Below are 15,000 nucleotides of genomic sequence, written 5' to 3'. Positions count from 1 at the left end.
TATATATATATATATATATATATATATATATATATATATATATATATATATATATACATGTGTGTGTGTTTCTGGGTGCATGTGTGTAAGTGTGTACACATATGTTTGCCTAAAGACCCTTTGCATCTACAGGCAAAAATCACAGAAGTAAGAGAATGACTGAATCAAAATTAAATGTAATATATACATACATACATACATACATAAATATATATATATATATATATATATATATATATATATATATATATATATATATATATATATATATACATACATACATAAACATATGTATATATATATGTATGTATGAATATGAATATTCATACATAAATAAAAAATATACACATATACACATACACATACACTCATTCACACACAGTTACATAGACACGTACACATGTATTATATTAAGAAGTTTCAGATGAATGGTTTAAGTAGCTGGAGACGGGATGGTGAGAGAAGATGAGAAGTATCGGCCAGAGTCGGTGATGGTGTTGGCTTGTGTGATTTTCAAGTTGTTGGGTAGTCTGTAGTGTTTGTGTGTCAAAGTATTGCTGTATATGTGTGGCTAAATAAAATAGAGAGTGAACATCATGAAGCGTGTCAGATTTTGTTGTGGATATACATAGCTGTATAATCCACACAGCACTACATAGCACTGACATAGACATTAATAGGAGGCATGTGTCTTGTGTAGACGCGAAAAGTTTACCGTTATGGATTGTATGTTAAAAACTGGGATGGTGAGTTAGCCCCATATGGAATATCAGACATGGGTGTGATATTAGCATGGGTAAGTCTTATTGATTAAATTTTTGTAACTATCTTACAAAAATTGTTGGTATTGAAATAGCTTCTGCAGCCTTGCTGCTGCTTCTGTTGCTGTTATTGTTGTTGGTGGCGTTGTGGTTGTTGGTTTTTTTTGTTAACGTTGTTGTTGGTGCCGCTGTTGTTGTTTATGGTTGCAATGATGTTGCTGTTGTAGCTGCTGCTGCTGCTGGAAGTGTTGGTGTTGTGGTTATTGGTCTTTTTTGTTGGTGTTGTAGTTGTGATGGTGGTGTTGTTGTCATCGTTGGTGGTGTTAGAGTTGGTAGTGTTGTTGTCGCTGTTTTTTTTTGTTGTTCTTATTTTTGGTGGTGGTGGTGGTGGTGGTGGCGTTAGCGATGGTGGCGGTGATAATGACGGTGGTGGTGGTGGTGGTGGCAGTGATAATGACTGTGGTGGTGGTGGTGGTTGTGGTGGTGATATTATTGTCATTGTTGTTGTTTGATGTTGATGTCATTGTTGATGTTACACTTGTTGTCGTTGTTGGTGGTGCTGTTATTGTTGTGTGTCGCTGAAATCATTGTTGCTGTTGTTGATGAGACAGATATTGTTGTTTTTTGTCATCATTACTGTTGCTGTCATTGCTTCTTGTTGTTGTTGCAGCTGCTTAACTGTTGCTTCTGCATTGTTGTCCTTTTTGCTGGTGCACCTGCAGTAGCTGTTCATGCTGCTGCTGTTGTTATTATTCTTCTTGTTGCTGTTGTTGTGATTGATGTTTGACGCTAGTTCAATCCTGATCATACAGACCCATGATCAAATGTAACAATCACATGTTTGTATATCAGCAAATATTGAAAAAATATTGAAAAAATATTAAATTAATAAAAAAATATTTAAAAATATGAAAAAAATATAAAAATATATAAAGAATACATCAAAATATCATCATCATCATCATCATTTAATGTCTGTTGTCCATGCTGGCATGGGTTGGACGGTTTGACTGGGCTGGCATGCTGAAAGGCTGCACCAGATTCCAGTCCCATTTGGCATGGTTTTCTACAGCTCGATGCCCTTCCGAATGCCAAACACTCTGAGAGTGTAATGGATGCTTTTTCATGCCACCGGCACTGGTGCCATTTGCGTGACACCGGGATGCATTTACGTGCCATATTGCATGACACTGGTATCTGCCATGACTGCAATTTTTTTCAGCTTGATGGGTCTTCTTCTTAAGCACGACGTAATGCCAAAGGTCTTGGTCATTGCTGCCATTAGAACCAACACTCAAAAGGAACTCAGCCATTTTGCCTCTGTGAAACCCAACATTCAAAAGATGTTCTTTACATGCCACCAGGACGGGTGCACTAGGCTTGATGGGTCCTCTCAAGCACAGCACATCACCAAAGGTCTTGGTCACCAGTCATTGCCTCTGTAAGGCTCAAGGTTCGAAGACCATGCTTCACCACCTCAAATCATGTCTTTCTGGGTCTACCTCTACTACAGATTCCCTCCACAGTTAGAAACCAGAATTTCTTTTCACAGCTGTCCTCATCCACATGACCATACCAGTGCAGTCATCTCTCTTGCACACCACATCTGATTCCTCTTATGCCTAACTTTTATCTCAAGATGCTTGCACACTGTCGAACATGCTCACTGACATTGCACATCCAGTGAAGCATATAGGCTTCATTTCTTTCAAGCCTACACATGTCCTAGGCTGTCATAGCCCATATTTCATGTAGCATAGCTATTCACACACAGGCATCAGACAATCTGCCTTTTACTCTGAGTGAAAGGCCCTTTATTGCCAGCAGGGGTAGGTGCTCTCTGAACTTTGCCCAGCCTAATCTTATTCTCACAGCTATGCTCACAGAGCATCCACCTTCACTACTAACCTCGTCACCTAGATAATAGAAGCTACCTACTACCTCTAGCTTGCCCCCATGACAGTTGATGGAGTCTATTTTTCTGCACAGTTTCCGTGTTTATTGTACCTGTGCACCTTCCACATACAAAAGTTAGTTTCCATGTTAACCTTCCTCTAACGTTGTTGCACCTTTTATGTATCCAAAGCTTACACCGAGTGCATTTTATGGAGTTTCTACCAACACCTTTTCTACAGACTGAACAGGGCTATCTACCTGAAGGGAGTTGTGATTTTTCTGCTTTACTACTTACTAGGACTTTGGATTTTCCTAGGCTAACTCTAAGGCCCTTTCATTCTAGACTTTGCTTCCATACTTGGAACTTCTTCTCTAGTTCAGGTAGTGATTCATCTATAAAGGCAAGGTCATCAGCATAGAGGAGCTCCCAAGAGGTAGCCTGTCTTGAATTCCTCTGTTATTGCCTGGAGGACTATGATGAACAAGAGAGGGCTGAGCACCGATCTTTGGTGAACCCCTAGTTGTACCCTGAATTCTTCGCTGTACTCAATGCCCACCTTCACTTTACTGGTAGCATCTCTGTACAAGGCTTGTACAGCTCTCACCAACTAATCATCTATCCCTAGTTTCTGCACTGACCACCAGATAAGGGATTGGAGGATTCTGTCAAAATCTTTCTCCAAATCAACAAAAGCCAATTACAGAGGTTTATTTTTGTCTAGGTATTTCTCCTGCATCAAATTTCTCAGGTATTTCTCCCTGTCATCAAATTTCTCAATTAGGATGTCCTTAAATCTCTGACCATATGAAAGGTCCTAAGCTTCCAAATCTTTCTTTTCCATATTGGTCTGCTTCTTGGCATCCTTCTGGTCTCGAGTCTAAAGTCGTTGATGACTAGTCTATGCTGGGGGTACATTTTATGTTCTGAGTTCAAATCCTGCCAAGGTCAACTTTGCCTTTCATCTTTTCAGGGTCGATAAAATAAGTACCGGTTGGACACTGGGGTTGATATAATCAAATTATCCCCTCCCCCAAACCTGCTGGCCATGTGCCAAATATTTCAACCCAACATATACATATACATATATATATATATAAAATTGTATTTACATACATACATATATACATGGCTCTGGGTTCAGTCCCACTGTGTGGCACCTTAGGCAAGTGTTTTCTGCTATAGCCTTGGGTCAACCAAAGTCTTCTGAGGTGATTTGGTAGATGGAAACTTTTTTGCCGAACCGCTAAGTTACGGGGACATGAATACACCAGCATCAATTGTCAATCGATGTTGGGGGGACAAACACTCACACACAAACATACACACACATATATATACATATACATATATACGACGGGCTTTCCGTCTACCAAATCCACTCACAAGGCTTTGGTCGGCCCAAGGCTATAGTAGAAGACACTTGCCCAAGGTGCCACACAGTGGGACTGAACCCGGAGCCATGTGATTGGTAAGCAAGCTACTTACCACACAGCCACTCCTGCGCCTATATATATATATATATATATATATATATATATATATATATATATATATATATATATATATATATATATATATATATATATATATATATATATATATATATATATATATATATATATATATATATATATATATATATATATATATATATATATATATATATATATATATATATATATATATATATATATATATATATATATATATATATATATATATATATATATATATGTATATATATGTATGTTTATATATATGTAAATATATGCATGTGTATATATATATATGGATGGATATGCATATATACATATATGTTTCTGTACATCAAAAATCATGTTTTAAATATTATAAAATGTAAAGAGGACATAAGACAGTGTAGTTAGATGAAACACAATCAGGAAAACAGAAATTGAATTAAGAGGTGAGTTTAAAACTTCATTTGTACCTAACACCTTGGGGCATTTACTATAAGGTATCGGTTCCAATCAAACAACTACCACAATCACCATCTCAGAACTTGGGTAATTATTTTTTACTCTTTGATCAAACATAGTTAAAAAAAATACACATTAATGTATTCTTTGATCAACTTTAGTTTAATTGCTAATTCAATTCATTTACAATTCAGTTATAAAGTTAACAGCTAAAGTGGATATTATATATATCTATATGTATATACATACATATATATATATATATATATATATATATATATATATATATATATATATATATACACACACACATATATGTATATATATATATATATATATATATATATACATACACACACACATATATGTATATATATATGTATATATGTATATATATCTATCTATCTATCTATATATATATATATATATATATATATATATATATATATATATATATATATATATATATATACCATTTTGAGCGTGGCCGTTGCCAGTACCGCCTGACTGGCTACCGTAGGATTTTCGAGCAAGATCGTTGCCAGTGCCCCTGGACTGGCTTGTGCGGGTGGCACATAAAAGACACCATTTCGAGCGTGGCCGTTTTCGTGCGGGTGACACGTAAAAGCACCCACTACACTCTCTGAGTGGTTGGCATTAGGAAGGGCATCCAGCTGTTGAAACTCTGCCAAATTAGACTGGAGCCTGGTGTTGCCATCCGGTTTCACCAGTCCTCAGTCAAATCGTCCAAACCATGCTAGCATGGAAAGCGGACGTTAAACGATGATGATGATATACACACACACAGATATATATATCATCATCATCATCATCATATAATGTTCATGTTCTATGCTAGCATGGGTAGGACAATACCACAACAGCCAGCCAGGTCGAAGCTTGCACCAGACTTCTGTGACTATTTTGGCAGGAGTTTTGCAGCTGGATGCACTTCCTAACACCAACCTCTCAGTAGGGTGGACAGGGTGCGTTTAAGCAAATATATATGTACATACATACATACACACACACACGCACATATATATATATATATATATATATATGTCGATTTAAATGAGAGCTCAAAACTGATCCATTGAAAATACTTTATTATAATAATGAAAATGACCTATGAACATTTCGATGCAATATCCAGATTGATTCATGCATATTATAAAATATTATAAAATATGGGATACTGCATCTCCTCAGGGCCTTATTATTATTAGTAGCAGGCAGACAATAAAAATAGATAACATTCATATAAAACTTTCATAGTTGACCTATGAAAACATGCAAAAAAACAAGTTGAAAAGACATGAGATGATATACAACCGTGCATCATAATGGTGTTGAAATCAAGTAAAAGTGCCCCAGTAGAGTTTAGGGGATCACAGAACCACCTCTTAGTCACTATTGTTTCCAAATCAACTCTGACTTGGTGTCATAGCATCCTGTTAGGGTCCCAGTTATGGGTTGACTAGCATGTCAACCACTGGAAATGAAGAATCACTAGGTCTCATTAGAACTTCATTCTAGAATGTAAACTCATACAAAATAATTTGAACAGATAGATAGATAGATACATTGATAGATGGATAGAGGGATAGCTAGATAGATAGTGAGATGGATAGATAGATAGACAGACAGATAGATAGATAGATAGATAGATAGATAGATAGATAGATAGATAGACAGATAAAACTGAGAGACTGACAGACAGACAGACAGACAGACAGACAGACAGACAGACAGACAGACAGACAGATTGGTAGACAGACAGAGAGCCAGACAGACAGATAAATAGATAGTTGGATGGATTGGCAGATACATAAATAGATATGGAAAAACATACACACACATTTATACATACACCCATAGAGAAATACCTACATACTTACACATAAGTATAAAGACTACATCCATAAATACACATAAATACACACATACACATACATGCAGATAGAGGCAAACAAACATATATGCATAAGTACCATACATGCATACACACTTATATACCATACATACATACATAAATAGGTACACACATACACATGCATACACATGCATACACATACAGTGATAGATGCAAGCAAACATATGCATAAATACCATACAACCATACGCTACATACATACCATTCATACATTATACATACATACATACTTACTTACAAACATACATGCATACAAACATATATACATACATGTACAAAAACATACATACATACATACCCATGCATGTAGATACAGGCAGAAAGACAGATGTAAACAAACATATATGCATACACACATGCAACACATACATGCATACATATACACATCCATACATACCATACACATATACATACATACATACATACATACATACATATCATACACACATACACACATCATACAAGCATGCATACATACATATACACATGTATATATCTTTAGATACATACATACAATCATACGTACATATACATATTTATATATATGTACATATATACATACAAACATGCATACATATGCACATACATATATACAAACATACAAACATACATCATACATACATACAAACATACATCATACATACACACAAACATACAAACATACAAATATACATACATCATACATACATACATACATACAAACATATATCATACATACATACATACATACATACATCATACATACATATATCATACATACATACATACATACATCATACATACAAACATACATACATCATACATACATACATACATACATCATACATACATACATACATCATACATACACACATACAAACATACATCATACATACACACATACAAACATACATCATACATACAAACATACATCATACATACATACATACAAACATACATCATACATACATACATAAATACATACATACATACATACAAACATACATCATACATACACACAAACATACAAACATACAAATATACATACATCATACATACATACATCATACATACATACATACATACAAACATATATCATACATACATACATACATCATACATACATACATCATACATACATACATACATACATACATACATCATACATACATACATACATACATACATCATACATACAAACATATATCATACATACATACATCATACATACAAACATACAAACATACATACATCATACATACATACATACATACATCATACATACAAGCATATATCATACATACATACATACATCATACATACAAACATACAAACATACATCATACATACAAATATACATCATACATACATACATACATACAAACATACCTCATACATACATGCATACTTACAAACATACCTACATACAAACATACATTATCCATACATACACACATACATACATACAAATATACATCATACATACATACAAACATACATCATACATACATACATACATACATACATACATACATTATACATACATAAAAACATACATCATACATACATACGTACATCATACATACAAACATACATCATGCATACATACATACAACCATACATACATGCACAGATACATTCATACACACATACATACAAACATACATTATACATAATACATACAAACATACATGCACAGATACATACATTCATACATGAACTAAATGTAAAGATGAGGCTTCAACGAATACAGCCAGCAGGTACTTTTATCCTCCTTTTTGGTTTCCTCGAAGAGATCTATTGGGCTGGAAAGGAGAAAGAAACAATAAAAGAGTGAACAAATAAAAAAAAAAAATCGAAAATTTAAAGAAAAGTGTAAAGCAAGAAGAGAGAACAAAGAAAAGATTATTCTTAAAATGTTATGTGTGTATATGTATATATATGTATATATGCATGTGTCTGTGTGTATATTTCTATGGGTCTGTAAGTGTGGGAATGCGGTGTTAGTATGCATCGATACACACGCATAGATAGGAATGTGTAAATATTGCAGATATGCGTATGCATTGACATATATAGGTTTACATATATATATATGTAATACTTAACAACATTTTAGGAGAATATATATATATATATATATATACACATATATATATACATATACATATGTATGTATGCATATATATATATATATATATATATGTATGTATGTATGTATGTATGTGTATATATAGTGTATGCATATGCGTATGCTTGTGTGCATTCTATATCATCATATATACATACCTGTGTGTGAGTGTGTGTGAGTGTGTGTGTGTGTCTGTTTGTGTATACATATATACATATATATAGACAGATAGATATAGATACATGTACACACACACACACACGCACACAGACACATATACCTACACACACACACATGCATACACACATACATATATATACATACATATATATATACATACATACATACATACATATATATATATATATATATATATATATATATATATATATATATATATATATATATACATATATATATATGTATGTATGTATGTATAGGTATGCATTTATAGATATGCATTTATAGATATATATACACACACACATATGTATGTATATATGTGTATATATTTATATATACATATATATATAATATATAATTTACATACAGGTATATGTATTCATATACACATATACACATATACACATATACACATATACACATATACACGGTGGTGCATCAGCATGGCCGCAGCTCTGAGCTGAAACTTTGAAATGAAATGAAATGAAATATATACATTCTTACATACATTCATATATATATATATACACACATACATACACACACACATTTCTAAGTGCTATTTTATAAGTATTCCAAATTGAATACTGGAAAAACAAACCTTCAAAAACAAATTAAAACAAAAAGAAAAAAAAAGAATGCAAAATTTTTTAAATAAAAATAAATTGAAGCAATGGAATTCATCAACACTACAACCATCAATAGTAGCAGTAGCACAACCACCATCACCAGCACCACCACTAACACCACCACCACCACAACCACCACTACCACAGTCATTATCACTGCCACCACCACCACAACCACCAACACCACATCCACCACCACGACCACCACAACGACGACCACTACCACCACAACCACCTCCACCATCACATCCACCACCACCACCAACACCACCTCTCTCACCGTCACCACCACACACCATTGTAAATACCTTCAAAACAGAACCATCAGAACCATTAGCACCACCTACTAATGCCACTTCTATAAAATGGATTACAGTTCTTGCAGAGTTAACTCAAGATTGTCTACATAGATAGACTGATAGATAGAGAGAGAAAGAGAGAGAGAGGCGGGGAGAGAAAGGGAGGCAAGCAGGAAAGTAGACAGACAGAAAGATAGACAGACAGACACACAAACGAACAGACAGGCAGACAGTCGGATAGATAGATAGATAGATAGATAGATAGATTGATGGATTGATGGATGGATGGATGGATAGATAGATAGATAGACACAGTGTGATCTTTGGCTGGAAAGTTCACATTAAAAGCTTTCATGTACCCTGGGAGCTGCATTTCTAACTCAGAATATTAGCTCCTCCGCCATGAACTCATATATTTTACTAATTATGCTACATTTATATATATCTATGAATATCTTGAATAACTACATATATCTCAATATCTATTTATCTCTGGTATATATCAGTATATCGTTTTCTCTCTCTCTCACTCTCCCTCTTTCTCTCTGTCTATCTATCTATTTATATTATCTATATAGATGTGTGTGTGTATATGTATACACACACACACACACACACACGTATATATACATTTATAAATATATATGTGTGTGGTTCTCTAGCATGACCACAGCCACATGGCTGAAATGAGTAAAAGAATATATATATAAATGAGTGTGTGTGTGTGTGTGTGTGTGAATGTTTCAGGATGGCCACAGTCAAATGACTGAAACAAATAAAAGAATAAAAGAATATATCTATATATGCACACGCACACACACATATATATATGTATATATATATATGTATGTGTATAGGGACTAATAGACTTGACACCATTCAGAATTCGGTGTATACTCAAAGCAATGACTAGTAATACTACGAAACCGGTATGCTTGTAAATCTCTTTAACAACTCACAATAATGACTTTTTTTTACCTTTATTCCTACCTCAGTTCATCTAATTGTATATATATATCGTTACTTTTCATAAAAAGCTTTACCTTCTTTTTGATTTCCAATGTGCATTTTCTCTTATTTTTCTGCTTACTTTCCCCTTACATTTCCACGTGTAGTTTCTATCTTGTTTTTTTAACATATTTCTACTATATATATATATATATATATATATATATATATACATGATATAGAATCACTACAAAAATGAAGATGCATATGCAATAAAATGAAACTATTATTTAAATAAACACATAAAGACATGCTTTATCAATCCCAAGACGCTATCATATTTCTACCATTTCAATATTCCTAAACATATATGGATGTCTGATTCTCCATCAACTGAAGAGTTAAATTTGTGACAATAGATTTTTTTTAACACTGAAATTAATACCTCTGAAATTAATGTCATAAACGCAATTTAAAATTAACTTGTAGAAATACCTGGTGCAGGCATGGCTGTGTGGTAAGAAGCTTCCCAACCACAAGAACCACTGATGAGGTCACAGAAGTGTGACGAAAGAACTCTGACCAAAATACGATTAATGTAAAATAAAGCTGAAGCAAATTAACACCAAATGTATAGTGCGTGTGTTTTTATTGGCTAAACTGGCAACATGACCATCCCCAAATACAACAATATCTGTTTCAACATATGATTTCACATCAAGAATCTTGCAAAACGAATATATAAACGTATATATATATATATATGTGTGTGTGTGTGTGTGTGTGTGTGTGTGTGTGTGTGTGTGTGTGTGTATACATATATATATATATATATATATATAATGCAAGAGAGCTAGGGGTTGAGGATTCAACCCACTAAGGGATAATATCTATCCAATATACTGCTGGGAGGGTACCCAATTATTGTTACACTAGTGTTATACCAAGTGCAATAAGTAAGTGCAGGTAAAAGGGGGTTATTTTACCCTAAATTTATATAGTAATAAGAAAATGGAGGGGAATATGAGGTACTCATCAACTTGCAGACACTGTATTCCGTATATATATATATATATATATATATATATATATATATATATATACACACACACATATACATATATATAAAAATAAACACACACACATGTAATAATATGTATATATGTGTGTGTGTATGTGGGTGGAGATGCCATTATGAAAGGCTGCTGAATGTGGAGAATGTATGCAAGATGGAGAGCCGGCCAAATGTTGTCCCAGTCGAGGGACCAGCTAGCACCCTGGTAGATAAAGCTGAGATGCTTAAAATATCTGATGCTGTGGGTTATGGCCTAGTCACCCATATTGTAAATCAGGTAGTTCAAGAAGGAGTAACATCCAATAACTCTCGTAGCAGCACCATAGACAACTGCTACAAAAGTAAAGGTGATGCTTTAGATAGAAATAACTACAGGGGTATCAGACGGCTGGATCAGGTGATGAAAGTCACAGAGAGGGTCATAGCCCAACTAATTAGGGAGAGAGTCTGCTTGATGCAGTTCGGTTTTGTGCCAGGTAGAAGCACCACTGATGCTATATTTTTTGTAAGGCAACTGCAGGGAAAATACCTAACTAAATATAGACCCCTATATTTGGCCTTTGTTGACTTAGAGAAAGCCTTTGTCAGGGTCCCCCGATCCCTTATCTGGTGGTGATGCGGAAACTAGGGATAGATAAGTAGTTAATAAGAGCTGTACAGGCCTTGTACAGGGATGCTCTCAGTAAGGTAAGGGTCAGCAATGAGTATAGGGAAGAATTCTGGGTAGAAGTAGGGGTTCACTAAGGATCAGCCCTTAACCCCCTCTTATTCATCATAGTCCTCCAGGCAATAACAGAGGAATTCAAGACAGGCTGCTCCTGGGAGCTCCTCTATGCTGATGACTTTGCTCTCATAGCTGAATCGCTACCAGAACTAGAGAAGTTTCTGGTATTGAAGCATGGTTTAGAATCGAAGGGCCTTAGAGTCAATGTTGCAAAGACCAAAGTCCTAGTAAGCAGGAAGGCGAACAAATCACAAACCCCTTCAGTTAGATGACCCAGCTCAATCTGTAGAAAAGGTGTAGGTAGAAACTCCATAAGATGTACCCAGTGTAAGCTATGGACACATAAGAAGTGCAGCAACATCAAAGGAAGATTAACCAAGATGGTAGCTTTTGTGTGCAGCAGATGCACAGGAGCAATAGACACCGAAGATGCTCAGAAAACAGATTTCATCACATACCAGGGGACGAAACTAGAAGTAGCTTCTGCTACATAGGTGACCAAGTCTGTAGTTGGGGTAGGTGCTCTGAGAGTGTTGCCACTAGAATAAGAATAGCCTGGGCAAAGTTCAAAAAGCTCCTACCTCTGCTGATGACAGAGGGCTTCTTGCTCAGAGTGAAAGGTGGACTGTATGATGCATATGTGCATACTCCCATGCTACATGGCAGTGAAACATGTGCCATGACTGCTGAGGACATACATAGGCTTGAAAGAAATGAAGCTAGTATGATCATTTCGATGTGTAATGTCAGTGTGCACACACAACAGAATGTAAGCGCCCTGAGGGAAATGTTAGACATAAAAGGCATCAGATGTGATGTACGACAGAGACGACTGCGCTGGTATGGTCATGTGCCGCATAGTCGAAGGAACCAATGGGAAAGGGAGACCCAAGAACACTTGAGATGAGGTGGTGAAGCATGACCTTCGAATGTTGGGTCTCACAGACCTCTGGAAATATGCTGTGATTGAGAAAACCTGGCAAGTAAAGTGAGATCACAGCCATAGCCTATACCAGAATCGCATAACCAGCCCATTTACGAAGTACCTTTGAACCATTGGGCAACACGCCATGCTTGAGAAGACCTATGGAGTCAAGTAAAATCAAAAATTAAAATCAAAATAACAATCAGAATCTCAATCAAATCGGAATCAAAATAGAAATTAATAGTTGTGGCTGATGCCAGTGCCACCTGACTGGCTCCTGTACTGGTGGCATGCAATAAGCATCATTCATGCATGAGTAATTGCCAGTGCTGCCTGACTAGCTCCCCATGCTGGTGACACATAAAAAGCACCAACTGAACATGGGCGATGCTAGTGCCGCCTGACTGGCTCCCCATACTGGTGGCATGTAAAAAGGACCCACTACACTCTCAGAGTGGTTGGCGTTAGGAAGGGCATCCAGCTGTAGAAACCTTACCAGATCAGACTGGAGCCTGGTGCAGCCTTCTGGCTTACCAGTCCCCATGCCAGCATAGAAAACGGATGTTAAACGATGGTGATGATGGTATATATACTTATATGTGTTTTCAATGTACATTGTATGTATATATATATATATATATATATAAATATATATATATATATATATATATATATATATATATATATATATATATATATATATATATATATATATATATATATATGGGAGAATATACAAATAATAACAACAGACGAGGACAGGTGGTGTAAATAACAAAAGGATATATTAGTATGACGCTCGGGAATACGGAAAGTCTTTGACGTTTCGAGCTACGCTCTTCAACAGAAAGAATACGGAGACAAGGAGAAAAACACGGAGAAAAAAAATTGAATAGTGTCCAGTCAACGGTCAATCCAGAGTATGAAGAGATGGGATGTATGTTTGTTATGTGTATATACATATATACATATATATATATATATATCTTTATTTATATATATATATATATATGTTATATATGCATATATATATATATATATATTTACACACACATATACATACATGCACATACTCCACATGCACATACTCCACGTGCACATATTCCACATGCACACTTGCAACACTGCGTATGAATATATACATTTTTGCAAGAGCTTGCCTAAGAAAGAGACACTTATGCTGTGAAAGAATTATAAATACTTCTTATATAGATTCCAAATTGCAATAATCTCCGACAATGAAGGCTTTCTTGGCATCTCTTGAGGGTCATTTTAGGGGCTTTTGTTGTTTTTATTGTTGTCATTGTTATTGGTTGCCCTTTTTACATTGTGTACAATATCGTATACCAATGTGTAGATGTATGTATGTACATATGTATATATATATATATATATATATATATATATTATATATATATATATATATATATATATATATATATATATATATATATATGTATGTATGTATGTATGTATGTATGTATGCACATATATATATATGCATGCATCATGTATGTATGTACGTGGTTTGTATTTATTGGAATATATAAATGCTGATGTATATATATATATATGT

The 15,000-nt window shown here is 34.8% G+C and overlaps 1 protein-coding gene across 3 annotated transcripts in view; it reads left to right on the top strand.

The window, feature by feature from the left end:
- LOC106869384 (protocadherin gamma-B4) overlaps positions 1 to 15,000 on the top strand; it is a 240,955-nt gene that overhangs the window by 119,742 nt on the left and 106,213 nt on the right. Inside the window, exon 1 of one of the 3 annotated variants that reach the window (XM_089362682.1) lies at positions 604 to 796. The exons of the other annotated variants lie outside the window; for them this stretch is intronic. The gene's annotated coding sequence lies outside the window, so the exon portion shown is untranslated. Of the gene's footprint in view, positions 1 to 603; positions 797 to 15,000 lie in introns of those variants that run through there. 3 annotated transcript variants of the gene reach the window in all.

This window comes from Octopus bimaculoides, chromosome 14, assembly GCF_046866305.1.
Source record: "Octopus bimaculoides isolate indiv1 chromosome 14, ASM4686630v1, whole genome shotgun sequence".
Lineage (NCBI taxonomy): Eukaryota > Metazoa > Mollusca > Cephalopoda > Octopoda > Octopodidae > Octopus > Octopus bimaculoides.
The sequence above is the reverse complement of the archived record's forward strand: the minus strand, read 5'-3'. Positions and strand labels throughout refer to the sequence as shown.